This window comes from Rhipicephalus microplus, chromosome 7, assembly GCF_043290135.1.
Source record: "Rhipicephalus microplus isolate Deutch F79 chromosome 7, USDA_Rmic, whole genome shotgun sequence".
Classification (NCBI taxonomy): Eukaryota; Metazoa; Arthropoda; class Arachnida; order Ixodida; family Ixodidae; genus Rhipicephalus; species Rhipicephalus microplus.
In genome coordinates this window covers 48,655,356-48,683,288 of record NC_134706.1, presented here as the reverse complement: position 1 = coordinate 48,683,288, position 27,933 = coordinate 48,655,356, and the positions used below count along the sequence as shown (strand labels likewise).

The window sequence follows — 27,933 nt, the reverse complement described above, 5'->3', positions numbered from 1 at the left end:
TGCGGGTCTGTCCTACATCTTCATCCTAAAGATTATTTTTCATTACATTTCAAACACACACATCATGGTCATAATGCTGTAACAAACATCAGCGTAAAACGCGGCAGAGCTGCGCGTCACGGCCACGCCAAAATATAAAAAAAGCCCCCTTTTGGGGCCTTTCGGGGTTCTCAGAATTAGTCGTGACATCACTGATACAATCTGTTCTTGTCAGCAGTGGAAAGAATCTGTTTGTCTGCAAGCAGGCATAGCCACTACCCACTTTTACTCCTGGCACTGTGAGGAGGGAGCACTCGGCCAGGCACAGAATTGATTGATTGATTTGTGGGGTTTAACGTCTCAAAACCACTATTTGATTATGAAAGACGCCGTAGTGGAGGGCTCCGGAAATTTTGACCACCTGGGGTTCTTTAACGTGCACCCAAATCTGAGTACACGGGCCTACAACATTTCCGCCTCCATCGGAAATGCAGCCGCCACAGCCGGGATTTGATCCCGCGAGGCCAGGCACAGAAACGAGTCGACAAACGGAGCGTAGCAAAGTGAATAGTGAAACGAGCGATTGGCTTTTTCGCATCACCAAGGGCGTGTAACTCCGGTATTGCGGCACCAATTCGAGAAATTATCGCGGCCACGCATTCGTCGAAGATCCAGTGTACGTACGAAACGTCACAACTATATCTCGACCTCGTGGTGGTTAAGGGACACTTGAATGAACTCTTCTGCTGCATTTGCCTCCCCTGTTGAAATCGACGCTTGGTTTCTTGAACAGACCCGGGCGCATTTCACGCGTGAGATTTATTCGAGAGTTGGCGATCCTTTTACAGTGAAAACTCTTATCAGATCAGAACACTGGTCACGCGCGGCGCCACAGTTGTCCACCGCCGCCGCTGCCACTCCCGGTGTCCATAAACACTATCGCGCAAAATAAGAAAAAAAAACTCTGATAAGACATCTAAAAGCATAGTCGGGTTCGAACCCAGATACACTGCGTGTCAGTCCAGAATTCTACCGCTGAGCCACGCCAGTGCTTGGGACTCGTTCGCAAACGTGCCTAACCCAGGCTTGGCGTCGGGAAAGTAATAAAGCCGTTTTAGAACAGCAAAGTAACAACCAGGCGCCACACAATGCCAATTGCGTGACGGGCGGGTCGTCCAAAGCTGCATCCCGTCACAAAAGCTTGTTTTTCATCGCCTATTAACTCTGGCACACACCCACTTCAAGCGTAAATCTTCATCGTGGTCAGCCACTGCGGGAAGCACGAAATTCGCACACTATTCGTTGCGAGTGTTTAGCGGATACCACGCTTCTCCGAAGAATGACGCTGGATAGCATAGTGAATGCCAGCCCACTAGACAGAAATTATGAATAATTATGGCGTAGTGGGTACCCAGCAAGTGTGCTTCTAGCAGCGTCTAGCATTTAGCAATACAGTGTTTAGAAAAGGCTCAAAAAGACCTCTCGTCGAGCTTTCGCTGTGACAGTGCTGCGCGTTCCACGCAGGCTTGGCGATATTTTTTTTTTTTTGCTTGTAACTAAGGTTCGAAACATTACAAGGCGAACGTGGGATGAATGTAGACTTTTTGCTACGCCCAAGGGCCGAGCCAGACTTTTTTTCACGGAAGTTGAGGGTGAGGGAGAGTTTAAACCACTTTATGTATGTTCGTGCATGGCTTTGTATGTGTGCTTGGGTATATTTTTTAATTTATTTATCTATACTGTTGTCATACATGCGAAAACAGAAGTTGCTCGACTGGGCAAAATAACAGCTGTTTAAAAAAATGAATTGAAAAGGGGAAGGAAACCTCGGAACTTGACACAACGCAAATGCAACACTGAATACGCACATTGCAACAATCCTGCACAACTTCGGTTAGCAAGTGAGTGCACACATATACACACATGCAAGATTGAAACTTAAGTCAGTTGGTCGCATACTTCATAACAGAACGGCAGCACGACCGCAAACGAACCGAGGAAATAATCTGCAAGAAACGCAGCGCCGCCCAAATGCCCCGGGAAATATCGGGGCAGGTGTTGAACATCCACCCTCATCTTCCTGTTTGCACCGCTGGTAAGCCGTTGTCCATGCAGCTGACCGTTACGCCCTCTCGTTCAGCAAGCGACCGAGCGAAGCGAGGACACTCTGACCTTTTCCCTATCCATCACGCGGACGTCAGGAATGTCAGCGCACAAGACGTTGCTGTTTGCACCACATCGCATCAGTCATCATGTCTGTCAACATGAGGCACCTCGTCGGGCTTTCGTTTGGTCGGGGAGAGCACGTGTTTAATTAGGAACGGCGTACGAGAATCGTAGTGGTTATGTGCGTGAAACGTGGAAGGTCTCAGCATAGGTATTGTAATCAGCCCGGTGTGGGAACATACACGCAGGAGTAACATACGGGGCAAGCGCAGTACAAGAAAAAAAATTCGACGGTATGACCGGAGACCACTCTGCTTTAAGGCTGGAGCCCACAGTTGCTATACATATATACCTACGCACACGCACACGCACACACACACGCACACACGCGCACACATACACACACACACACACACACACATACACACACACACACACACACACGCACGCACACACACACACACACTTTTATTTTTTAAAGATTTCTCTAGGAGGTGGAACGTATTATATGACCTATATAATGTATACGACGGGCTGCGGGGGGTCCATCGCATAGCGACGTAGACCAATGTCGTCACGCTTTTGAAAACCAAGCCCGTACTTGTGACGTCCGTGTGACGAAAGACACACTGCCGGCGTGGTGTAACATATACAGATACGGCAGGCGTTCTCCGCAACAAACAACGCAATTAATCATGCTTTAGTGGACGCTGGTCTCGACAACAGAGTTCCGTTAACGCAAGTATCCACTTTAGGCTGCCGGTGCAGACTGGATCAATTTACTATAACACCAACATTTAAAAAGACCAAGGGAGTACAATGTCGATACCAGTTACCATTCATATGAGCGGACAGCGGCCGTATATTTCTAATTGAGCAGATTGGATCACGTGACCTTAGAAGAAACGTCACGTATGAGGTCATACCAACGCGTCTCTAGGCAATACTTCAGCTGTATCAGCGTCACAAGAGATTGTATACGACATTGTAGTTGTGCAATGCGCAACCATAGCCAAGTCTTTTTTTTTTTTTTAGGCTGCGGTTGGCGCTTAGTTTATCAACGCCTCCGCTTTCCGAAACGGGATGGCTGACCACCACAGCCTGTGGTCACTGCCACCGAAGAAACTATCAGACATTTCTTTTGTGACTGCTTAGGATAAAGTGCACACAGACTATGCCTTTTCAGCGCACTCAACAAATTAGATAACAAACTTTTGTCGTAGGAAACAATTTTATACCATCGGCAGGACGCAACGTCCCAGAAGAGAGCCCTCAAAATGTTACTGCGCTTTTTGCGATCGACCGACCTCTCTGACCGATTGTAGCCAGAATGCCCTTCCTTTGCATGTGTGTGTTTGATACTTGGTGTACGTGTTTTTCTCTCTTCTCTTTTTCCCTCTCCCCCTCCCTGCACCCTAATTCTTGCCCCTATTTCTCCCACCTGTGATGGGTAGTGAAACGCAGGTTAATATCTGGTTAACCTCTCGGCCTTCTTTTTCATCTCGCAATCTTGATTGATTTGATTGATATGAAAGATTTCACGTCCCAAAACCACCATATGATTGCGAGAGACGCGGTAGTGGCGGGTTTCAAAAATTTCGACCACCCGGGGTTATTTAACGTGCGCCAAAATTTGAGCACACAGACCTACAGCATTTTCGCCTCCGCCAAAAATGCAGCCGCCGCTGCGATTCGATCCCGCGACCTGCGGGTCAGCAGCCGAGTACGTTAGCCACTAGACCACCGCGGAGGGGAATAAGGCCGCGTTCACACTGAGCATTCCGGCCGCCGAAAGTGCTCCGAATCCGGTTCAGCGGCGGCGAGATCCGCCGAAAGGGCCCTCTCCGCGCCGATCGCTCTCGGACCGATTTTTGCGGCGTCTGCCGCCGAATCGGTCACCGCGGACCAATAGGAGCGCTAGTCAAGGAATTTTGAAAAATGGCGGCCAAGCCCTACTCACTTGTTATGGCGCAGTGCACGTAACTGAATGTTGAAACCAACGGGAGTTTAACCTACTCTGTGCCTACTTCGCCTCCGTATTTCGTGAAAGAGGTGAGCGAGCTTGCTGTTGGCGCGACCAAGCTTGTTGCGGTCTTGCAGAGCGAAAGGAACCCACCAACGCCGCTGGCGTCGGTGGTTTTTCTGCTCTTCGCGCATTACAACACAGCCACTTCCCAGCAAAGTAAGCAGTACTGTCTTTTCTTGCTTCTTGCGTACGAGAATCGCCGAAGTATACACCACCGGATAGCGTAGTAGCGTTTGCGAGCCGCGACAACAACTGGGTGACAGCGCATCCATCCCGCGTTAGGCCCGTATAGTAGATGGCATATTCGGCGGCGCGGGGCGCGTCCAGTGCAAACGACGTTGCGTTTCGGCGGCAGGGGAATTTCGGTCGCTGTAAAAGCGGATGTTTCAGTGTGAACTAGGCATAAAGCAGGAATAGAGCGGCAGGAAACAAAGCGCAAAAAAAGCAGGAGTGCATGTGCGAAAAACAGCTGTGGCAGCTGCCACAATCAAACTTGTAACAAAAAAAAAAAACACTTTTGCAGGAAGCTACACGCAGTGCTCAGCCCATAGCTCATCAAGTTAACACGAAACGCTAAGGTTGGCGTTAAAGTGAAATAACGTGGCGACAACACTCGCTAACTGAGTTATGTAACTCGCATTACGAACGAAAACTTATGACAAACCTATAAATAGACAATGAAATAAAAACGAGAGACACCAGAATTGAAGACGACTCAGTTGTTGCTTTGTTAATTATCGCGAGCGCTTTCAAGGAGCCAGGTGGTTACTTGTCAGCAGTTTGACCTTGTCGCTAATTGCGATTGTGCCATCAAAATAAAGCGAGAAAATGGACACAACTAAATGAGGGGCTTAGCGTGAGAAACGAAATAGCTAATGCTGTTACGAAATTTCGCGGAGTTACTCGAGCTAATTCGCGCTTCGGAGTTTCATTCGCGCTAAAACACTGACTGGAATGCGCGCGTGCGCGCGTTTGTGTGTGTCCACTTGTGCGTTTGTGCGTGCGAGCGAGCGTGCGTGTGTGTGTGCGTGAGTAAGCGTAATAAACCACCGGCTTTCATGCCTGCTGTTCTGAAACAGATAGTCACACGATTGAAAGTATCCGAGCTGTTTGTTTAATTGCTAATAACTGCGTTCTGCCTGGTTGTACGGCTACTTAGTAGGCACAACATGATGTGTCGTTGTGACGCGACCCGCAACAAAAACGCGCCACGTCATTTAGCAAATACAGGATAGAAAAAAAAACAATCTACTTTGTTTTTTTTATTTTTCTGTGCTGCCTTTTGGCATTTTGGTAGGGCTTTGGTAGGAGTCGGGAGAAGTGGCATTTCTAAAACCATGGCTTCCGAGATCAGGAGGAGTTTCGCGACTTTCCCGCTAGGGGACAAGTGCATGCACAACGGAATCGTGAAAGTGGCGGATTCAGGAAACCTTGCCCTATGCCCCCTCCAAGCTGTATCGTTCCTCCATGCCGAGGATCAAGTGCACCTTCGTGCATGTGCTTATCGGCGCGACGCTTTAATTACTACTGGATACGACGACAGTCAGGCCTTCATATCAACGCGAAAATGGAATGTGGCCACGTAAAACAAGTGACTTTGATAAAAGATCGAATTCACTCATCAAAAACGGCTGATTACCGACAAATTAAACAGAGAGAGAGTAGCAGTCATTGAAAAACAGTGCCTACAAATTGGCACAGAGCTTGCACAACTTTGGGGGAGACATTTTTGTGTAGTCGCCAGCGCTGCCTTGATCCACTCGCGCCACCACCACCGCCATCTGAAACTCCTGAAAACTCCCCACGCGAGATCGATTGCAGCGATGGCAGCTAGTTCGCACTTCCACTTGCCCCAACTGCGTCATGGTAGAGACCAATCGACATGCGACGTTTGAATGTGTGGTTTCCCGCCTTTTTTGGCGAGCGGTTAATGCTGGTTTTCGGGGACAGGGTGTGCGAACTTTCGTGTCCAACGGCCGTTTTTCGCGTAGCCACTTCTCCGCTCTCTTAATAGTTGCGGGGCTGTTCAGCCTTTGGAGAAACCGATGTGAGGCCGTAGCTGCCAATTGCCGCCGGCGTGCTTTGTGGCCGATACTGGGGAGAATGAGACGAGAGATCCTCGCGTTCCTCTTCGAAGAGCTTTTCTTCCTCGGGGAGCAAGAGTTTCTGCGGCATTGGTCGTGCCCTTTCGTCAAGGTGGAACACGAAAGGATACAACTCATTTTCGACCAACTTGGTGCCAAGCAGCGCCCGTTGAGTTGTTATATATGATTTCATTTGTTACAAATTGTGTTTCATTTGGATCTATTGTATCGTTATACCCTTGTATCGTGAATCACATTGAATTTTTGTGTACATGTATGCCACATAATCATGTATATTAGAGCAAATGTCTTCACTGTAACGTAGTGATGTTAGTCGTGAAATATAGATGTGCCGAAGTGTATGTGCCCTGTTACTGGAATGGTATGAAGCTTTGTGTTCTGTACATGCTGTAAATAAACTTTTTCTAAACAAAAATAAAACGCTGCTAATCAAGTGGCACACGGGACGGCTCTATGCTCTCCCATAGTAGAGTACGATGTACTCTAAATCATTAAACACATTTTCTGAGCACAAGGCACTGGTCGTGCCCTTTCGTAAAGGTGGAACACGAAAGGATACAACTCATTTTTCGACCAACTTGGTGCTAAGCAGCGCCCGTTGAGTTGTTATATATGATTTCATTTGTTACAAATTGTGTTTCATTTTGATCTATTGTATCGTTATACCCTTGTATTGTGATATCACATTAAATTTTTGTGTACATGTATGCCAACATAATCATGTATATTAGAGCAAATGTCTTCACTGTAACGTAGTGATGTTAGTCGTGAGATATAGATGTGCCGAAGTGTATGTGCCCTGTTACTGGAATGGTATGAAGCCTTTGTGTTCTGTGCATGCTGTAAATAAACTTTTTCTAAACAAAACAAGGCACTTCGATTCCAGTGTTTCCACGATGTAACTTGTTTTGCGTCCGTCAGAGGTGCACGGGACGGCTTTCAGCTCTCCCATAGTAGAGTGTTTCGTACTCTAAATTGTTAAAAAAACTTTTTCTAAACACACACACTGTTGTTACGGGTTTGCAGTAAACTTCCCTGTCTCAATTGTACACAAGTGTCGGGGTGGCTTATTGCTCTCCCATAGTGGAGTACCTAGTACTCTAAATCGTACACCACCTATTCTAAACACACAGCATAAAAATATACTGCAGGCAGGGACGGCATAGTAGAGCACCTAGTGCTCTAAATCATTAACCACTTTTTCTAAACACATATTCAATTGTATACACTGTCTTTACTTGTTTTCAATTTTTTGTTTGTGTCAGTCAGTGCTGTCAAATGTAGGAAAATTTCCCTAGATCTATGGGATTTATGAGGCGAAGCTCCTTATAATGACACCCGTTCGTCCCTCGCAGAGTCGTAGCGTGTAACAATTGTTACATTTTGACCTCCAAGGTGGTGCCGGTGGGAGATTGACTTCCATTTTGACTTCCAAGGTGGTGCCGGTGGGTGGTGCCGGAAGTAGACCCGAAGCGCAAGCCGTAAGAAAGTAAAAGCCGAATTCTCCTGTCTCTCGTTCCCCCTTAGCAGCTATTGGCATGTACATTGAGCACTATCTTACAAGAAAGGGTACCTACGTTATACTCGCTGGGCATAACCTCATTTGTTTTAGAAAGGTTTAGCGAGCGCGTGGCCGCAGTGCCATGAATACAGTGGACTAGTATATACCATGAACTCGAGGTGGTTAAAGGTGGGAAGTAGACACGAAGCGCAAGCCGTAAGAAAGTGTGCGTGCGCCACCTCTCGTTTAGTCCTTGGAATGTCCGCTGGATGTCGGTGCTTCTATATGAGGAATATATGATGAAAACATGCGAGATGGTGGTACTTGCAGTGTTGAATAGGTGGACGAATGGACACACAGACAGATGCATGGACGGAGGCACGGATGGCTGCACGGACGGATGGACGCATGGACGGACGCAGGAGCGGATGCATGGACGAAAGCAGGGACGGACGCACAGATGAACGTGCGGACGCACAAACAGACGCACGCACGGACGGGCGGATGGACGCATTGACGGTCACACAGATAGACGCATGGACGGAATGAAGCAAGAACGAATGGACGGACGAATGGTTCACACACTCTCCACCATTCACTCCGTGGATATGCTGCAATTTCTTTGTTGTGCTTATAGGGGAAAAAAGAAATTTGCCAACATCTAGGAAAATTTTTCGCTTCCACGTGAAGCAAGCAAATCGACAGAGAGACCTCCCGCCCACAACCTCTTTTTTTGTTTCTTCTTCCACCTTTTCTCTTTTGTAGCCCCTCTACACTAACCCAAATGCTCTGTGCCATCATTAGCGGTTCCAAGGGCTGCAAGGGGGCAACAGGGCTGGTCTCCGTCCCCAATGCTGTGTCCGCGCTCTCCCCTCCCCAACTTCTTTGCGGTTCATTCTGTGCGGTCCGTGTGCGACGTTTATTGCCAGAATCCCGGTTCAAACAAAATAAAACGTGCTCTCTCTCGAGCCCACTAAGAATAAATTTTTGTTTACACCAATTAGCCCCCCATTTTCTCGCCTTTCACCCGCGGCGTTATTTATTTTTTTGCTTTGTTGTTCTTTTGTTATCGGCTTCCCTTCATTGCGAATGCTGTCACGTTGCTAGTGATCTGCCCGGTTGAGCCATGTGGCTCCGCCAAGGTCACCAAGGCTTCTTTGAAAACCGCGGCCAGAGCAGTAGGTTGCATGTATGCGGTTATTTGCACAGCTGAAAAAAAAAATCTAAGAAAAAAAAGTGGCTGGTGGAGGACTGCGAGGATATATTTTAAACGAATATATGGCAGTCAACATTTGCAATAAACATATCCTTTCGTAACCATTTAGAAGGTTGCGAGGGATGAACTGCCACACGGCATAATATGCTCTCGTGGTTAAACTATTTTTCGTCACAATATCCTGTATCAGATATCATGACAATGCTTGAGAGTGCGTTTTTCAAGACATTGTTTAAAGGTACGTAAGCGTTCATCACTCCATGTTTCACACGAACACCACCAAGAATTTTCTGCAGGACACTTGCAAAATAAGAACAGAAATTGCGAAATAGCAGAATTGATGAATTTTTATATCGTGCTCGCCAGAACATTTCACGTACTGCACTTTTTATGCTCGTACCGGTTATTATTATTATTATTATTATTATTATTATTATTATTATTATTATTATTATTATTATTATTATTATTATTATTATTATTATTATTATTATTATTATTATCTTGTCACTTGCATGCTATTACAAGAGCACTGTATCGTAGTGTAAGATTTTTGAGTTTTGCATTGAAGAGCTAGCAGTGTTCCTAAATACTATTTTGATAATTTATCGTTTCTTCGGCGTATATGCAATGCTTCTTTCTTGGTGATTTGTAAGAAATACTGCGATACTACATGTCCCCCCCCCCCCATGTGAATTCATCAAAGAAAATGTTGTTTAAAGCTTTTAAATTTGTACTGCATCTTTTTTTCACCTTTAACAGGGTGACTTTAGTGATATTTTTAAACTCATGCACCATTATATTATAAAATCGAAATTGGAAATCGTTTTCCAGAGCACAAACACATTAGTCTTCGAAAAACCGCTCCGCATGAAAATCTTGAGAAATCTAGGGATTTTTTTACTCCGCAGAGGGGGAAAAAGTGGCTGCGCAGGTTGGCAGCACTGGTGTAAGTACAAGCTAAGTATACCACAAACTTCCCTTTCTCAAAAAAAGTATGGTAAAATGAATACGAAAAAGCTTCGCAGTGTTGGTACAGGCATGCCACAGCGCGATAGCTCTACAGCCGCTCTGCACCTTACAGATACGGAACGGCCAACTTCAGTCGCTAAAAGGTTAGCAATGTTGAATCGCACAGCTGCAACACATTTCTTCCGTTCTCTCCAGTAGCTCGCATTTTTCCCTCACCGCAAAAAAAGAGAAACACTTGGCAGCTATGTCTCCAACGATGACACTAGTGCTCTGCGGTGAATTAACGGCACAGCAGTCTAGTCTATCAAATTGAACTGTAGTTGCTTACGTTCGAAGTAACAGTAATACAGATAAACACCTGTACGGACAAAAGACAAACAAACCTACAAACCTACAGCTACAAACCTACGCAGCCGCAAGGTCACAGTAAAACAACGTTGCTGCTAACTGGAACCCTAGTGGTGAACGTACTCGTAAAATTTTATAGACGTAACCACATACGATAGGAACATATGATAAGCCTACAAAGCGAATAACTAAAAAAAAAGAACGATATAGCTCTCGAACGATGATTCAATAGCGGATGCAGTTGTGGATATGTGGATGTTACCGCGGTGGAACAGCAGCACACCACGTAGGGCCGCGCAGAAAATAACCACAGCGAAACAGCAGTTCTTTTCCGCGCAACAGGAATGAACGGAGTAATGACGCAGACAGTGAGCTGAAGGGGCAGACAATATGTCTAAATCCATTACCCCCCACCCTTGACACTCCACTGAACAGCTGTATAGTGTGAGTCTCGGCTGTGCAGCCTGCGCGGATGTGTCTGCATACGACATTGTTGTAAGAACAGTATTTATCATTCCCGAAGAAATTGATTTTTTCCCCCTTCAATCATTTCTCGAGTTTCGTAGGTTTCGGGTTGCATAAGTTTGAAGCTTACACAAACTTGCGTATGATATAGCACATTTGTATGACGCTGTAGTTTCGAATTGTCGGACTGTGATTTTGTATGCTTTAATTTTCGCTAGCTCCCTGCGTTATAATAGCGTTCTCACTCAGTTGTAACCGCATGTCGTAATTGACACTTATAATACAAGTGCTTGTTATTACGTGTCCTCTCTGATGGTTTCATAACTATGGCATGTTCAAATCATATCAGCGTTTTCATTATTGTGCCTGAACGTTTAACTGATATAAGTTAATATTCATTATCATGTTTAAAGAAAAAAAAATGTTGTTTGGTAAGTTTCGAATAGCGTATTCAAACGACGTCAGTATTTGTTGCAACTGCACATGCGTCATGAGCAATCTCCTTGGGTAGCCACGGAAATATACGAAAATAGCGTACCGTAGTTAATTAACGCTAACCCCACGTGCGCCATTCTAAATATGTCCAGTAACATTCGAACTCGTAAGGTGAAAATATAGCGGTCGTATGACCCTCACTTTCAGGAAATAACGTCCGCAGAAAAAAAAAAAATATCATCCTTGAACACGAAATAAAGCATGGCACTTACCTACAGGATCACGGTCTTGAGCCTACAAAAAAAGAAAGAAAAAAAAGCACAGTAAGCCAAAATGGAGGAGACAACTGCATTCAATCGAGCCCCGACACTGTGACAGCACTGCGGAATACACTTTAAACATGAAGAAAAAAATATTAAAAACTTGCACAGCTGCGGATGACGTACGCGGTGAAACAGCTGTGGACGCTCCTTCTCTATAGGTTCTTCGGATGACGTGGTTTTTGAAGACGCGACGATTTTTGCTAACGTGGTAAACGTGGAGGTATGCACAGGTGCGTAATGTACACGTGCGCGATGTGGGTTGTTGTCTCCACCACCTTTCTTAACTTGTTTTTTTTTTATCGGGGGGGGGGGGGGGAGAGGAAGGGTTCGACGCTTCGAACGTTGTTTTGTCAGCTGAGCGTCTGACGTGAGAGATTTAGAGGAGACTGACTCGGAAATACCACTATAAGCCGAGCTGAAAAACAAAGTCCCACGCCCGTGTCCCGTCTTTTCATCCGGGATTCGACGCGTAAGCGCGGATGTATACGCTATTTTGTACAAAATAAAACAAAGCTTTCAGCACCACCCTACTTGCTCAGCCAAAGACCCGCACACGAAAAAATGGAGGGGGACAAGAACAACAAGAGAGAAGGAGGCGAAGTTAACCAGGCACATGCCTGATTTGCTACCCTACGCTGGGGGAATGGGGAGTATAAAGATAAGAGAGAGAGAGGGAAAACAGAAGAGAAAGAGACAAAAAAAAAGGATTGTCTGTCAACGGGCTGACGCGTATGCAGTGGTAGCACTACACAAACGTTAACAAAAATTACAGAGAAAGATAACGACCTCTGTGCCTATCGGGTAACAGGAGGCAAGCAGTGATTGGGGTGTGCACGTTGTATTTATTTATTTATCTATTTGGTTTCCTAGTTACTGAGCTAGTTATTTTATTTATATTCCTTTCGTCTGGATAGCGAATTGCTCCCTCCAAACTTCCGAACTGCCCCGCCATGGTGGTCTAGTGGCTAAGGTACTCGGCTGCTGACCCGCCGATCACGGGATCGAATCCCGGCTACGGCACCTGCATTTTAGATGGAGGCGAAAATGCTGCAGGCCCGTGCGCTCAGATTTGGGTGCACGTTAAAAAGCCCCAGGTGGTCGGAATTTCCGGAGCCCTCCACTACAGCGTCTCTCATATTCATATGGTGGTTTTTGGGACGTAAAACCCCACACATCAATCAATCAATCAATCAACCAATCAATCAATCAATCAAACTTGCGAACTGTCTCCTTCTTCCACGCGGGAAAGTAGACCTTCGTTCACGTGTTAAGCAGCAGAAAACATCGGTTGTTGCCGTTATGCTGTCATATGCGGGCAGCAATGTATTGTGGCAACGTGAAATGGCTAAGTTTTAGCGACGAAAGATCGGATTGCCGTATCAGAAACGGCACATTGCCATGTGGTAATCGGCAAGCGATCCCATAGACACTACGAAGGAGGTCTTCGTTATCAGGTCATACAAGTTTTTGACGTCAAACATTGATGTTGTTCCTTCTATGGACGTTTTTGTGACGGCTATTTTGACGTGTCTGGAAAAGCCGGCCACTCTACATGTCCGATCCTTGATGAAAGAATAATGCGCGACCTCTTTAGTCGCCTGCTGTGAAAAAAAAAAAAACACAACGCGAGAGCGTTTTTTCTAGGAATGCGAATCGTATGCCGTTGTAAACTTGACCGTTAAAGTTGGTATTTAATGCTCCTTCATGGAAACTGAGAGTGCTGCGGAAGAAAAAAAAATGAAAGGGCATTGCACTCCGCCAAGGAGAATGAACATCAAAGCTGTGCAGCACACAAGTATATTTCTCGCATTTATTTTTACACTTATTATTACCTTTTTAATGTACCGTATGGTCCTTTTGTGCAATTACACCTCAAATCATGTAGCCTTTAAGATCAGTGCGCAAGTTATTTGAGCATTTATACATTCAGACGTTTGTTTACTTATTACGTAGTTTACTTTTATTCATACACCTAATCAATTAGTTGTTTATTTCACATTTCTGTTTTCGTTATTAAAGGGCCCTCACCAGTCTGCGTTCAAAGACGACCGAGTGGTTTTCACCTCGCCACTTATTGTTAAAAAGGACGAGGACAATGGCAGTACTAAGCGCTAGAGCCTATAACAGGATTTTGCGCTTGTTACTACTCGCTGTCATTCCCGCTTGCGTAGTCGGAAGCACATCAAGCGAAATGAAAGCAGTTGATCATGCAAGATAGCCATGCGAGACAAGTACGAACGGATTGGTGGCTGCATGGCAAAGGTGTGCTGAAAAAGATTCACACCTGTTCTTTTTTTTTGTTTTTTCGCCTATATGGACCCTTCAAAAGTATGTACTAGATAGACGTCACAGTAATCACCTTTTCCCGCGTTACCAAGCGTGCTAGAAAGACGAGAAATGCCAAGAGGGAATAATGCACTCGGTTTTCTTTTTTTTTTGTATTTGCAGAGCCTGGTGAGGGGCTTTTTAAAAAAATCACCAGCCGAGCACTCCGTACAAATGGTTAACCAGCGAAAGCTTAAACGTTCGGCCCCGGTGTTTAGAGTTAGATTCACCCCGACATAGCGCTGAAGCCTTTCACAATTGTTGGTTACATGTTCGTGCTTATTATTGAGGTTAGACACATGTGTGGCTTGAGTTTACCGCATTCTTTATTTCACATGCCGCACATTGTGCCTCGCATGATCACGGTCACGGAGGAGTGTAATGGAGGGTTAAGTGCGTTTCGCAATGCGTTAACCCCAGTGGTTGTTCTCGAACCACAGGCGGTGACAGACGTCGCCGCCAAAGCCAACGTGCCACTGAAGAAACTACCGCCAAAATAAAGCGTTCGCCACGGGCGAAAGCGATTCCACATTCATCACATTGACGCCGCAACGCCCCAGGGTTGCAAGCGTTTTACATCACGAGCCAACTGGGCGGCGTGGTTAACAGGATCCGCCCGCCAGCGGCGCTTGCGTTCCCGTTCACAATTTAGCGCGGCTTCGAAAGCTGCGTCATCATCGGTGCGCTGTTGCTGACGGCACTGGGCCTCCCGGGCCTGTTGTCGTGCCAGGACTGCGCCATCGGCCTGGCGAACGCGGGCTTTCTCACGTTTCCACTGTCGGCGCTCTTCAAGGGTAAAGTCCCTTCATTAGAGAAAGTACCGACACTCTCCTCTATATCTTCTCCGAAGTGTCCAACCCTCCTCTCCAAAGTTTCCGCCCCGCCGTGGTGGTCTAGTGGCTAAGGTACTCGGCTGCTGACCCGCAAATCGCAGGTTCAAATCCCGGCTGCGGCTGCTGCATTTTCGATGGAGGCGGAAATGTCGTAGGCCCGTGTGCTCAGATTTGGGTGTACTCAGAAAGAACCCCAGGTGGTCAAAATTTCCGGAGCCCTCCACTACGGCGTCTCTCATAATCATATGGTGGTTTTGGGACGTTAAACCCCACAAATCAAATCTCCAAAGTTTCCAAACCTCATCTATATCATCTCCCGAAGGGCCACCGTGCAGGCGCCGGCCCTTTAACCCGGCTCGCGCCAATTTTCTATATATTAGTGTCGTATTACTACAGTGCATGTTATCGAACGCTTTAGCAATTGTATAATACGTGTCTTTTGAATTCTTTTCGTTTGTTTTGTGTTCTTTTCAAATAACTATTGTATAGTCCCCCTCACATAATGCTCCTACTTGAACCCTGTGAAGTATTTGTAAATCAATCAATCAAGAATGTTATGTCACGCTGATAACACGCGCGATGTTTATGGCAGCCCTAGAGGTGAGAGAGGAGGATGCGCGGCGCGGCGGCTCGGGTAAAAGAATGACGGTACTTTTCTAAAAAAAAAAAGATCCAGGGACTTTACTCAAGAGTGGCCCGCCGCATACACATGCGGAAGGTTCGAGAAGAAACTCACGCGCGCGTGCTCAAGGCCACGGCGGTTGCAACGACGTCACTCGTGACGCAGCCAATGGCGCGCGTGCTTAGCTACGACGCTGCGAACGGCGTAACCAATAACACAGCCAATGGAGACCGTAAGTGACACCGCTGCCGGACGGCTTTTCGTTACTCCTATAGCCGTATACAGCTTTTAGTGTAATAGAGAAGCTTCTCATGCCCGAAGTAAAAGGTCGGGTTACCAACTGGCCCAATCGTCCACCTTGATTGGTCCGCTGAAAACCTTACACACCGTTTCTTATTAGCCGCGCCCACCAACGAAAGACAGACAGCCCGCGCTGCTACCACGCCCAGTTTCGCGGCGTGGCGCGATCCGAGTGACGAGCGACGAAAGGTCCTCGCTTCTGCCGTGAGTGCCAGAGCCAGCATTGCATGTTACTTTCGGGCGCTGGAGTTGGGACACTCTAGCCCGGTGTGCGACACGCTGTGGTTCGACTCTATATACTGTGCGTACACCACGGAAAGACGACCTGTACCATCAGTCAACATGGCCACGTTAAGCCCCTATGATCGAACAGCTACGCTGTTAAGATTTAGTGTAATGTTCTATCTCTTTTATTTACTACTACTACTACTACTACTACTACTACTACTACTACTACTACTACTACTAATAATAATAATAATAATAATAATAATAATAAATTATTATTATTATTGTTGTTGTTGTTGTTGTTGTTGTTGTTGTTGTTGTTGTTGTTGTTGTTGTTGTCACATCTGGTGTTTCGCACGCAAAAACGACGTTATCATTATCCGTCACACTGCAGAGGGTGGCTCAAGAAATTTTCGACAATCTGGGGTTCTTTAACGTGCATTAAGTTTAAGCACACGGGCCTGTAGCATTCCACGTTTGGCGAAATGCGGCCGCCGCAGTCGGCATTCGCTCCCGCGACCTCATAGTCAGAAGTCTAACACCAATAAACAATAGACCGATACCACGGGCGAAACCCATGACCTCTTGCTTAGCAATATCGGCGCACGCATACACAAGCTAACGCGGTAGGTTTTCCCATCACTAAGCTTCAAGTGGGCTGCTTTCAGGAACAATCGCTACTATTGTCGTCATAATATATTTAGGCAATTTGACGAGTGGGAAAAACACTTCTTTTTTATTGTGATAAGGCTTGGACTTAAGGAGTATTACTTCAGGCGTATATGTGGCCTACACGTGTATACTCATACTAACACTGGTGTCAGCCTTAGGGGAAAAAAAAAACACTTCGCCGTGCAAAACTTTAATGATCATCATCAGTTTTGTACGCTAGCTACAGCGCTAGACTATCGTTAAACGCAATGGTCAATCATTCAGCACGCAACAAATCCCCAACTGCATTCTTAGCAGCGCGCTCAGCGAGATGATATGTCGCAAGTTATAGCTCGCTCAGCAGATTGCTTCAGCGGCGACTTACTACAAGGAACAAATCGCTTTCGTCTATAGCCCAACTTCTAGGAATTCCGGGAAATGATCGCCCACGAAATAGGTCTTCCTACGCTCGTGGACATGCATATAAATCAAGCCTCCGACGTGTATGTCCTCGAACTCCAACACCCCCCCCCCCCTTTACACACCTCACCAAAAAAAAAAAAGCACTCGTCACTAAACAAGTGCTCTTCTACCCCACTCCCACGTACCCCTATGAGGTGCATGCCCCTCCCCCTTCACTTTTCTTCCTTTATTTCTTCGTCTTCGCCCCCCGAAATGCTCTCCACCAGCTCATCATCAAATCCAAGGCAGCCTCATTTACTCCAAGTAGAAATACCCAGGACCTGTGTTCATTTACGACCACTCTCGGAAATTGCTCCGCTAACGGCCATCAGCAATCCCTAAACTACGTGTCTGTAACGTTTGCTTCTCGTTCCGTCCAGTCATTGGCCTAGCGTTCGCGGCCAACAACGGTGCAATACAGCAGTCAGGCTATGATGGCGTTTATCGCCACAAAAATCCAACGGTCAACGTCAGACATTCATCCGGCATTTTTGTTTTTCATCGCTAAACAACACCATCCGAGTATTTTTATTGCTGCAATAACAGCACCAACCATAATTACACCAACCTCCCTGTATCGATTCACCCTCCCCACTTCCAAAGAAAGCAACGGAAAACAGACCTCCTAGTTGCTAAATCGCTTCCTGGCTTATTAACAATATATGGTTTCGAAATAAATAGAACGAATGACAAACTTTGCTATAGTTGCTTGTTCCAGCATTGTCTATACGTATTTACGGCGACATGGGCTCTCGACACAATTCAACTATGTAGTAATCATAAAAACGGCTCTGATGGTGACTCTCATTACGTACATATACAAGTGCTAATTAAAAACAACAACAACAACAAAAGAGAACGATATAAGGAAAATAAGACAGCTGTCACTCGTTCAGTACATATAGTTGCCTTTCAGACTCCACTAGAAAGTATAGTTTATTCTCCCGCGGATTCACTAATTAACTAATTCATTCCGTCGTTTAACAAACGCTTTTATGCCATCGTTGGCGAGCTTCCTCACTCTTGGAGTCACTCATCTCTTCCGTATTTTCACTCGTACGCTCATTCATTCACTCAGAATAATTCAACGACTTTGTAACTCGACTCACTCGTTCACCGTTTCATTGATTCAGCGACGTTCTCTCACTAACTCACTCGCATAATCACTTGCTCACTCATTCATTTACACTCACCCACGTCATCGCTCTGTGACTACTCCATTCGACCGTTAATTTATTCTGTCATTCACATTCGCTGACTCAATCACTCCCGTAATAATTCGCCGATTCACTCAATCGTTCGTGCACCGAGTCACACACATTCATTCCCTCAATCACACATTCATTCATTGGTTCATTCATTAAGCCCCTTCATTCACCACTTCATTCCAGTAATCACTACTCATTCATTCATCCACTTCTTCACTCACACCCTCTAACTCAGTAACCAGAAAACTTCCTGCCTCTCGAATAAACTCGTCAGGCTCCCACACTCTCACACTGAAACCCAGCCTCACCTCAAAACAAATCAACGCTTCGTTCAACAACTCGTACATTCTATCCCAACATAAACTTCATCTCCGTATTCCTCATTAACGCCGCCCTCATTGACCACAGGATCCCGGCACGCTATTCGGGTCTCCCGGTTAACCTCTCTGCGATCCACAATGAAAGATGACCGCCCACTTTCACGCGCCGCTTGCCGCGAAGTGCTCGAAGTGCGGCGTTGCTGCGAAAAAAAAAAGCGCCTCTGAGTGCCAGCAATGCTCTTATCTGCGCAAGAGCGGCTGTCACCAACGCCGAGATAAAAAGAAAGAAAAAAATTGCAGCCCGGAGAAGAGACAGAGCGAGCTAGGTCTCTGGAGGAGAGAGAAAGAGAAAGAGAAAAGACTATACAGTCTCTCCTCTTGAGTGCATTTTTGCCTGTTATGAAAGACAAGCAGCGGCGAGAAACGGAGAGAACAGGTAGAAGGAGAAAAAGAAAGGGAGAGAAAAATAGGCACCGTGGGATCGCTTCGCAAGCATCGCGCGAATGCAGCGGCATTATGGTGTGGAAAGGAGTCGGAGGGAAGGCGATCGAGCAAGAATGGCACCAGAGCGTGAGGTGCAGCCGACGAAAGCCGAGCTATGGAATCACGCCCACTCCGGGCCACTCCACGCACTTCTCTTCCTTTCCCCCATCTTTCCCCTCACACTCTTAGCGTTGAGCTTATATTACCACGTTTTCTCGCGTAATACATGTGGCCGGGTTGAATAATCTTCATCTTGTAAAGACGATAGTCTTTCTTGGGGACCGCCGACGCAAAAATGTTGTTCTGTCTGTCTGTCTGTCTGTCTGTCTGTCTGTCTGTCTGTCTGTCTGTCTGTCTGTCTGTCTGTCTGTCTGTCTGTCTGTCTGTCCTAAACCGTACCCTAAACGGCACCAAAGTGGCCAAACGATACTCCAAACGGCCAACCCCATCCGCAGTGCCCAGCTATATTGCTCAAGCTTCAGCGTTCATACTTGTGCGATTGTCAATTAACAAAGCAATTATTGCGCATATCTGAGGCACCGTAACAATCCGTCAATATTCTGTATGTGTCTCCCTTACTAAGAAAAGGCATACGTAAGTAATTATAAGGACCGTAGCGTTTATCACGTCGCGCGGACCATGCAACGCTTGCACGAAAAGGCAAGTGTGTCCAACGCTTTGCTAAGACGAGACACGGTGGCGGCACCTACCCGTCGGCTTACGTTCTACACCTTATCACCTCCGAGACGGGCGCGCAGGGCACACGCGCTTCGTTTTCCAAGATAACTGCCAGATAGCGCTCATGTCTCACGTGTGACGTGACTTGATGCGCTCGTTCGCCTCTACTGCACGCTCATGCATAGATGAGAAGAAGCGCATAACAAATGCCCGCAATACCTCTCCTCTCTCTCTCTCTCTCTCTCTCTATATATATATATATATATATATATATATATATATATATATGCAGAGGAGACGCCATATCATATGGTGGTTTTGGGACGGTAAACCCCACAAATCAATCAATCAATCAATCAATCAGACGCCATCTGTGTAACCGCGAGTGACTTAACTATACACATGCGACCAACGTCCCCAGATATCTACAAATGAAGAATGCACATAAAAAAAAGCCACCCAAGCACACCAAGCCACTAGTCATCAAACGGACCTTCAACGCACGGCCGCATAAGGTTATCAGTTGGTTAGTGATGGCAGTTTGTTAATATATTTCCTAATTATTGGTTAATCATGTAAATAATTATTAATTAGTGTTTGCTGCCCATGCGTTGCCTGCTTCCCTCTAAGTGGATCAGTGGTGACTGCTAGATGAGAAGAAATTGCAGAGAAGGAGAGGTGGTTACGCAGTCCCGGATAACTGGCTTGCTACTCTACACGTGGAAGCGAGATGGAGCAGATCGAAAGAGGAAGAGGAAAGAGTAAAAAGTGATAGCGCGTCACAAAGCACACACACAAACATTCAGTCAGTAACCGTCAGTCCCTCCTGGCTAGTACGTGACATCACTGTCACAGCCACTTGTCGAAGTCCGTTTTCTTAAAAAACAACAACAACAACCTGAGACGTGCCAGCGCTGCCTTAAGCTTCATTGTCTTCTACGACGTGCAAGAATAGCTATACTGCAGCTAAAGTCTCCGCGTTTATTCTTTACTGGTCCTCTGATTTTTCGGAGAGGCTGTCTTTATTTCAAGTTGGCAAACTTTCTGTTGAACATGAGCACGAGGACTTGTTTGCGTACATATGACGGACGAATAGTACCATAGACTAAGAAATATATTACAGTGTGAAAAACCAAAAAAAGTGACTTTCGCCTGCGAGTCAGCTTTGGCAAATGCACAAGGAAGCGTGTGACTTTGGCTGTCTTGAACTCCTAAGCAACGCAAGCATTCTCCCACTCTGGCTTCGGGTCGGATCACTCGGCACAAGTACGCTCTTCTTTTTGTGCACTCTCTGTCTTTATCTGTAGGCACTCGGCGTAATTAAAAGGCTCTGCGATCTGGTGCCAGGCCTAAATTCCCAGCTGGCCGCTTAGCATCGGTATCGATTGATTGTAGAAGCAAGCGCTGCGCGATAAGCTCCGGAAACCAGCCGGGGTAAAAAAAATGCGGAGGAAGGCTGCCAGCCGGGGTCGCCGGCAGGGAATGAGGACGGCTGAGAGATAAGGGAATTCGCGGCTTCCGGAGTGGCCTCTCGTGACGCAAGAGTGACGTAAGACGTGGTCGTTCCTACGGCTAGTTTACTATCGTCTTACTGGGGAATTAGGGTAATCAACGTTATGCTTGTTACCCACTTAGAGTAAAGTACTACGTCCCTCACTCACTGGAATGATTGTATATTACTGCGTCACTCACTCAATCACTGATTGACATGCTGAAGTAATGACTATTTCACTGACTGACTGACTGACTGACTGACTGACTGACTGACTGACTGACTGACCGACTGACCCACTCACTCACTCACTCACTCACTCATTCACTGATGCAAGGTGATGCAAGAAAATTAGAACATCTTGAGGGGTCACTTCTTGCAGTCTAGTAAAGGATTGTGAACTAGGCGAAATGGGAAGAAGAACGAACACGAAATAAGAAACGCGCAAATCGTCGTCTCCAGAAACAACGTTGCAAGAAACTGTGCTGAAGGACCACGCAAGGTAGGGTATTTCAGCACTACTACTACTAACGAGAAGTATGGGGAGCCGCGAAGCATGCAGCGTACGCTGGTGCTTCCCACAGCAATATCTTTACTCTTTACTGCTTAACTGTAGCCCCCGGTTCACTAAAGCACCACCACTCTGCAGGTATGTTTCAAGTGGCTTTTCTTTTTTTTGTATTGCGACAAATACTTGCCTTTAAGGCATAATATTTTTGTTACATGTGTGCTGTTACGCCAGTGTTGTGTATGAAGTGAAGTAGTGTCTTGTTGAATCTATTTTCATGTATTCAGTGGTTGTAACTGGCTATGTCGGGGACGAATTGCGACTCATGATTACGGAGTTTGACAAGGAGACCAGAAAGGAGAATCTTAAAATTAATCTGCCGAAAACGAAAGTAATATACAACAACCTCGGAAAAGAGCAGCGCTTCGAGATAGGTAATAGTGCACTTCAAGTTCTAAAAGACTATATCTACTTAGGACAGGTAATAACCGCGGAGCCGAACCACGAGATTGAAGTAACTAGAAGAATAAGAATGGGGTGGAGCACATTTGGCAAGCACTCTCAAATTATGACAGGTATATTGCCACTATCCCTCAAGAGGAAGGTATATAACAGCTGTATTTTGCCGGTACTTAGCTACGGAGCAGAAACCTGGAGACTTACAAAAAGGGCTCAGCTTAAATTGAGGACGACGCAGCGAGCAATAGAAAAAAAAAAATGGTAGGTGTAACCTTAAGAGACAGGAGGAGAGCAGAGTGGATTAGGGAACAAACGGGGGTCAAGGATAACATAGTTGAAATCAAGAAGAGGAAATGGACATGGGCGGGGCATGTAGCGCGTAGACAAGATAACCGCTGGTCATTAAGGGTAACTAGCTGAATTCCCAGAGAAGGCAAGCGGTTTAGGGGGAGACAGAAGGTTAGGTGGGCAGATGAGATTAAGAAGTTTGCGGGTATAAATTGGCAGCAGCAAGCACAGTACCGGGTTAACTGGTGGAACACAGGAGAGGCCTTTGTCCTGCAGTGGACGTAGTCAGGCTGATGATGATGATGATGATGTCGCTGTAGCGAAGGCCGGCTTGAGCGAGGTGACGAGAGCATTCTGGCTGTAACCCTTTACATGTCCTTAAAATGTGGTATGTATCTGCTTGCATCGCTGAAGTGGGACAATACGGACACGTATCACCAACTCGTAAATGTGACCAGTTCCATGGCGATATAACGGCCAGTGTAAGGGCCACCCCTGCCCGAGGCCTCCAAAGCACAACTTCCTCCGCCCTAGTAAGGTAAAGGGGGAGAGAGTAGGCACGCGGCGGAATGAGAGCACGTGTATCTTGCCGGAGAACATTTTTACGGGTATGGAGTAAGTTTAGGGGCTGAGGAGGAAGGGGAATGGCTGGAAGATCCATGTCTTGAGGGAAGTGCGCCTGCTGGTCAGCAGCAATGTTGTGTGGGTTCGCAGCATGGCCTTGAATACAATGTACTTTTACGCAAGTAGCCCTATTATGGTTCAGCTTAGGAAGTGGTTTTTCAAATAGACGACTTTAACGCGGAGATGCATGTTCGTGTATCTGGTTTTAGATCCCTAACTTGAATGCCTCGGTAAATTTGAAGGGAGGGGAAGGGGATTTCAAAACCACTGCCCAGTCAAATATAATGTTTTAGGCAGCCACAATAAACCTTTAACTGAAAGTAGGCATAGTACAGACGCGCAGCGAGAAGTGCGACTTACTGCAATTTCCATCGAACACACCATTTTATGGTGGACCATGGCGACATGACACGACAAGAGGCCGAGATTCCAAGGTGCTTCGCTCCTAAAACGGAGTGCAATCAGTCTAGCGTTTCTTCTATCTCGCTGTCCTTTACCTAATTCACCAACAGTTCATAATCGTGTTCTGTAACGCGAGAGGCAGGTTGCTGTACAGCTCTGCTCAAAATGACATGAACTTTCGTTGAATATCAACCAGAGTGGGTACCACGAAGACGGTTATCTAATTTATAAAGTTTCGTAAACGGCACTGAGACGCACGCAAGAATGATACTACACCGCCACATCATTGTACAGGAAGCGGGGTGAAAAGGTGTGCAATGTCTCCAAAGAAGAGAACCCGCTTCGGTGGTCTTTTAGTTATGGCGCTGGACTGCAGACCTGAAGGTCGCGGGATTGAATCCCGGCCACGGCAGCCGCATTTCTAAGGAGATGAAAGGCTGTAGAGACCCATGTACTTAGGCTCCATAGAGACACTTGTACTTAGGCTTAGGTGCACGTTAAAGAACCAAAGGTGGTCACAAATATTCCGCATTCCCCCCTATAGCGTCCCTCATAATGAAATCATGGTTTTGGAACGTGAAATCCCGACAATAAACGTCGTTATCTGATAAAGTACATATCTTAAGCATTGAAACAGGACAATTTAGGGTCAACAAGCCCACATATTTTCGTTGTCATTGTCTTCAGCACGGGTCATATCAGAGTATTTTCAATTGGAACGAGTAGATCAGAACCCATCAAAGCCGATATTATCTTCCGAGACCGAGTGTCTCAGGACATCATGCGTATTTAGGAAGCCCACATAAGCGCCCATTGTGTTCATCCTGCCCCGCCACCTTTTGAAAGCTTTGTGTACCGAACGTGGTTTCACACTGTCTTCAAGATCGGAGGCAGCTCACCTGGTTTTCTATTGCCTCCGTGATCGGACTACCTTTGACTAAGTTACGGTGCCGGCCCCGCCACGGTGGTCTAGTGGCTAAGGTACTCGGCTGCTCACCCGCAGGTCGCGGGATCAAATCCCGGCTGTGGCGGCTGCATTTCCGATAGAGGCGGAAATGTTGTAGGCCCGTGTACTCAGATTTGGGTGCACGTTAAAGAACCCCAGGTGGTCAAAATTTCCGGAGCCCTCCACTACAGCGTCTCTCATAATCATATGGTGGTTTTGGGACGATAAACCCCACAAATCAATGAATCAATTAAGTTACGGTGCCACGGGATGATGTCATCATGTAACGCGACGTCACGTGACATCAAGTGAGGTCATTATAACGACACACATCGCGATCTGTGACGTCACCAGGGTGTCATTAGCATGGAAGTGCACATGGGGGAGCAGGGGGGAAGGCCGCCCTCTTAGTCGCCCAAGAGAGAGGGGGGGGCGCAAAGCCAGCCCTATACATTGACATAGTAGGGAGAGGGGCGCCGCGACTTCGGGGTGGGCCAGATATTCGACCCCATACACAGACATAACAAGAAGAAAGGGGGTGCTGCGATGAACTTTTGCCCCTCTGAATGGGAACCCTTCGCATGCCTATGCACCCTATAAAGCTTCCATGAAACAAAGATAAAGGATACGGGAGTACAGCCAATAAACACACTGACGTACGTGTTTATTTCAGCTTTCATATCGAAGAACTGACGCGGACTAGCAGCGAGAAATTGCGGTACCTCCTTCCTCACTTTTTTTTTCTACACACCTTTTATTCTGCTCGCATACTGAAAACATAAAAGAAACTCCGTGAAAGCAGGCTCCCAATCGCGCCGCCGGCGTTGAAAAGATCGCGGTCCCACGAATGCCGAACGAGCCGCCGACGTCAGTCAAACCACAGTCCGGAAACCGCAGCGCACCGCGCAACAAGTACTCCCCTGTCACTCTCTCCCTTTCTGTCTCACTCTCTTTTTTCCCCATCTATCACTCACACTTTGTGTCACTCTCGCCCTGTCTCTTTCATTCTCTGCTTTGCTCAGAGTTCGTGATCCTGCCACCAGCGTGCCGTCAACGACGCGAGCTCATAACACGTTAAGGAGCCTCAAGCACGCCAGGTTGACGGCCTATGTACCGTGTATGCTCGTGTGATAGCCGCACCTATACAACATCCGCGTCCAGAACTTGGTTAAGGTAATCGCGCCGAAGGCCAGGCTTAACAATTACCCATGCATTAGTGCACGCGATCATTGAGATAGTTGGCAGCACTGTGTGGTCCCAATTTCTGCACATTCATTCGTTTATTTTTTTTTTTGGCGGGGGGGAAGGGTCGGCCATACCAGGCAGCCGTGAAGGACGCAGAACCCCAGCCTCCGAGATATCATCTTGTGGTCGTTACGTTGACGAAGGCTATAGTCGCCAGGTTAAAGACGAAACGTTTCATTTGAGCGAACCTGCGTCAGGAAAAACTAAAAGTCAAAGTACAACAGGTGCAAGTTATACAACGATGGCGCCGAACATAGAGTCGGCCGTCGATAAGTTTATCTGCGGTGAGATGTCTCGGCGTGTAACATTCGAGCTTATCGCCAATGCTCGCGTAAGCTCTCGAGTAAAGTTCACTATTCGCTTCCTGCGCCTAATTCTAACGATAATGGTTCTGGAACGTGGAATCCTCATAATTAATTAATTAAATTTGTAATGTATCACATTCAATTATTCCTCACGAAATGACCAATCACGAAAGTTCTCGAGCATTGCGGCGTGGTCTACGCCGAACATTGCTGGCCGTCTCAGTGGGATTTGCACTAACACGCCAAACTAACACACTAAACACGCGTGGAAACGTAGCAGCTCCTTCCAAAACACTCTCGTACACCGAACAAAACTACCTGGAGGTCTGCAAGGGATGTCCCTTGTGGTTGTGTGGCACTGGATTTTCGAAGTCTGAGGTAGGATTTCACTTCAAAACGGCGGAGATTGGCTTCAGGGTCACGGGTACCTTGTCCGTTTTGGCGGATCTTTCTTTCTTTCTTTCTTTCTTTCTTTCTTTCTTTCTTTCTTTCTTTCTTTCTTTCTTTCTTTCTTTCTTTCTTTCTTTCTTTCTTTCTTTCTTTCTTTCCTTCTTTCTTTCTTTCTTTCTTTCTTCCTTTCTTTCTTTCTTTCTTTCTTTATTTCATTTTTTCTTTCTTTCTTTCGTATTTCCCATGTGGGCTTTGCCAACCCCAACAAATGTTTTTTTAATTAATTAGAAAATAAACGAAGGAGTTGTCACCGTTACTTGGCGACAGCTACCTCTTTCCACTTGATTGTTACAACTGTTACAAATAAATATTAAAAAAACCAAAATAGCATATATACAATATACAGTAGTACATAGGTCTGTACAAAACTTTTCACATGGGCAGAGCAGAAACGTAGTCGCCACACCCACTTTTCACCTGCTCCGCTCAGTGAGCGATGTTTTCCCTGACGCTCCATCACAATTTCCGCGATTGTTTTCTTTTTTTTCAATTGTCATTGTTGTTGCTCCTTGGATTCCCGAAGCTCTTTTCTTCAGCTCTACCTCGAAGCATTTCCAGTAAACTATATTTTATACGTGACTTGGCGACCTGCTTCTGAGAACTTACTCGAAAGTCGGCGTTAACCAATGAAGGTGGTTTGGTGCCTCGCGTAAAAAAATCAAGATAAAATAATGAAGACAGCATTGCACGCGCCGAAACGAGTAACAATGTTTGGAAGTCTGCAATGCGTTGCTCCGGAAGTTGTGGGGGGGTGCTGACATCCCCTGTAAAGTTGTTTGCGCCGCGTGGCGCACGTGTCTTGCACAGAAGCCACGTTTCGGGGGGTGACAACTATTGAGCGATAGGTGGCGGTGTGTACGCAAGCAGTGATCATCATCATCATCATCATCATCATCATCATCATGATGGTATAGCGCCGGCGGGGGAAGCAAGCCTTGGTGGCGGGCGAGAGAGTTGAGCTACAGTTGAGCTCTTCTGCGCGTGGCGGTTGCCGCGAACGGATGCCCTACCGTGGGTCCCCGGTGCGTGGCACCGCGGGCTGCGCGTCAGAGGGCGCTAGCGGTAAGTCAAGCGTTGGCGACGCCGCCTTGGGTGTGTTTTTTGTGTTATTGTGTTTGTCATGTTTTGGAGTGTGTGGTAATATTGTGTAAGAATGTCCTAGCGTGTCAGTCACGATTGATGCATCCATTCGGCTGACGATACCGTCGTTCAGAAGTAGTTAAAGTAATGTGTATCGATTCGCTTGTTCCAACCGTGTCTACTGTGTCCTTTCACTCCAATAGCGTGGCGTGGCGCTCGCCACTTCACAAAGTCAAGACCCCACAAAGTCAATTTCCAGAAAAAGCGGCTAACGCTGAGGGAAACCGGGCTAGTCCGCGCGAGGCGATTTCGTTTAAGCAGAACAAGTTGTTGTAAGTGGCACGCTTGACGGTGGAGTCTTCACGAAGCGTTGTTTTTAAGACTCGGCTCTTTTGGTCTCCGTTCCGGCGTCGAGCGGCGGCGTCCTTGGAGTTGTCGGCGTACCCGGTAAAGCGAACGAGGACAAAAGGGAGTGAACACTGATTCTG

The 27,933-nt window shown here is 46.6% G+C and overlaps 1 protein-coding gene across 2 annotated transcripts in view; it reads right to left on the bottom strand.

Annotated features, from left to right (window-relative positions):
• dimm (basic helix-loop-helix family member dimmed) overlaps window positions 1-27,933 on the bottom strand; it is a 505,350-nt gene that overhangs the window by 106,906 nt on the left and 370,511 nt on the right. For both annotated transcript variants that reach the window (XM_075869121.1, XM_075869123.1), the window contains one exon: window positions 11,486-11,507. The gene's annotated coding sequence lies outside the window, so the exon portion shown is untranslated. The remainder of the gene's footprint in view (window positions 1-11,485; window positions 11,508-27,933) is intronic.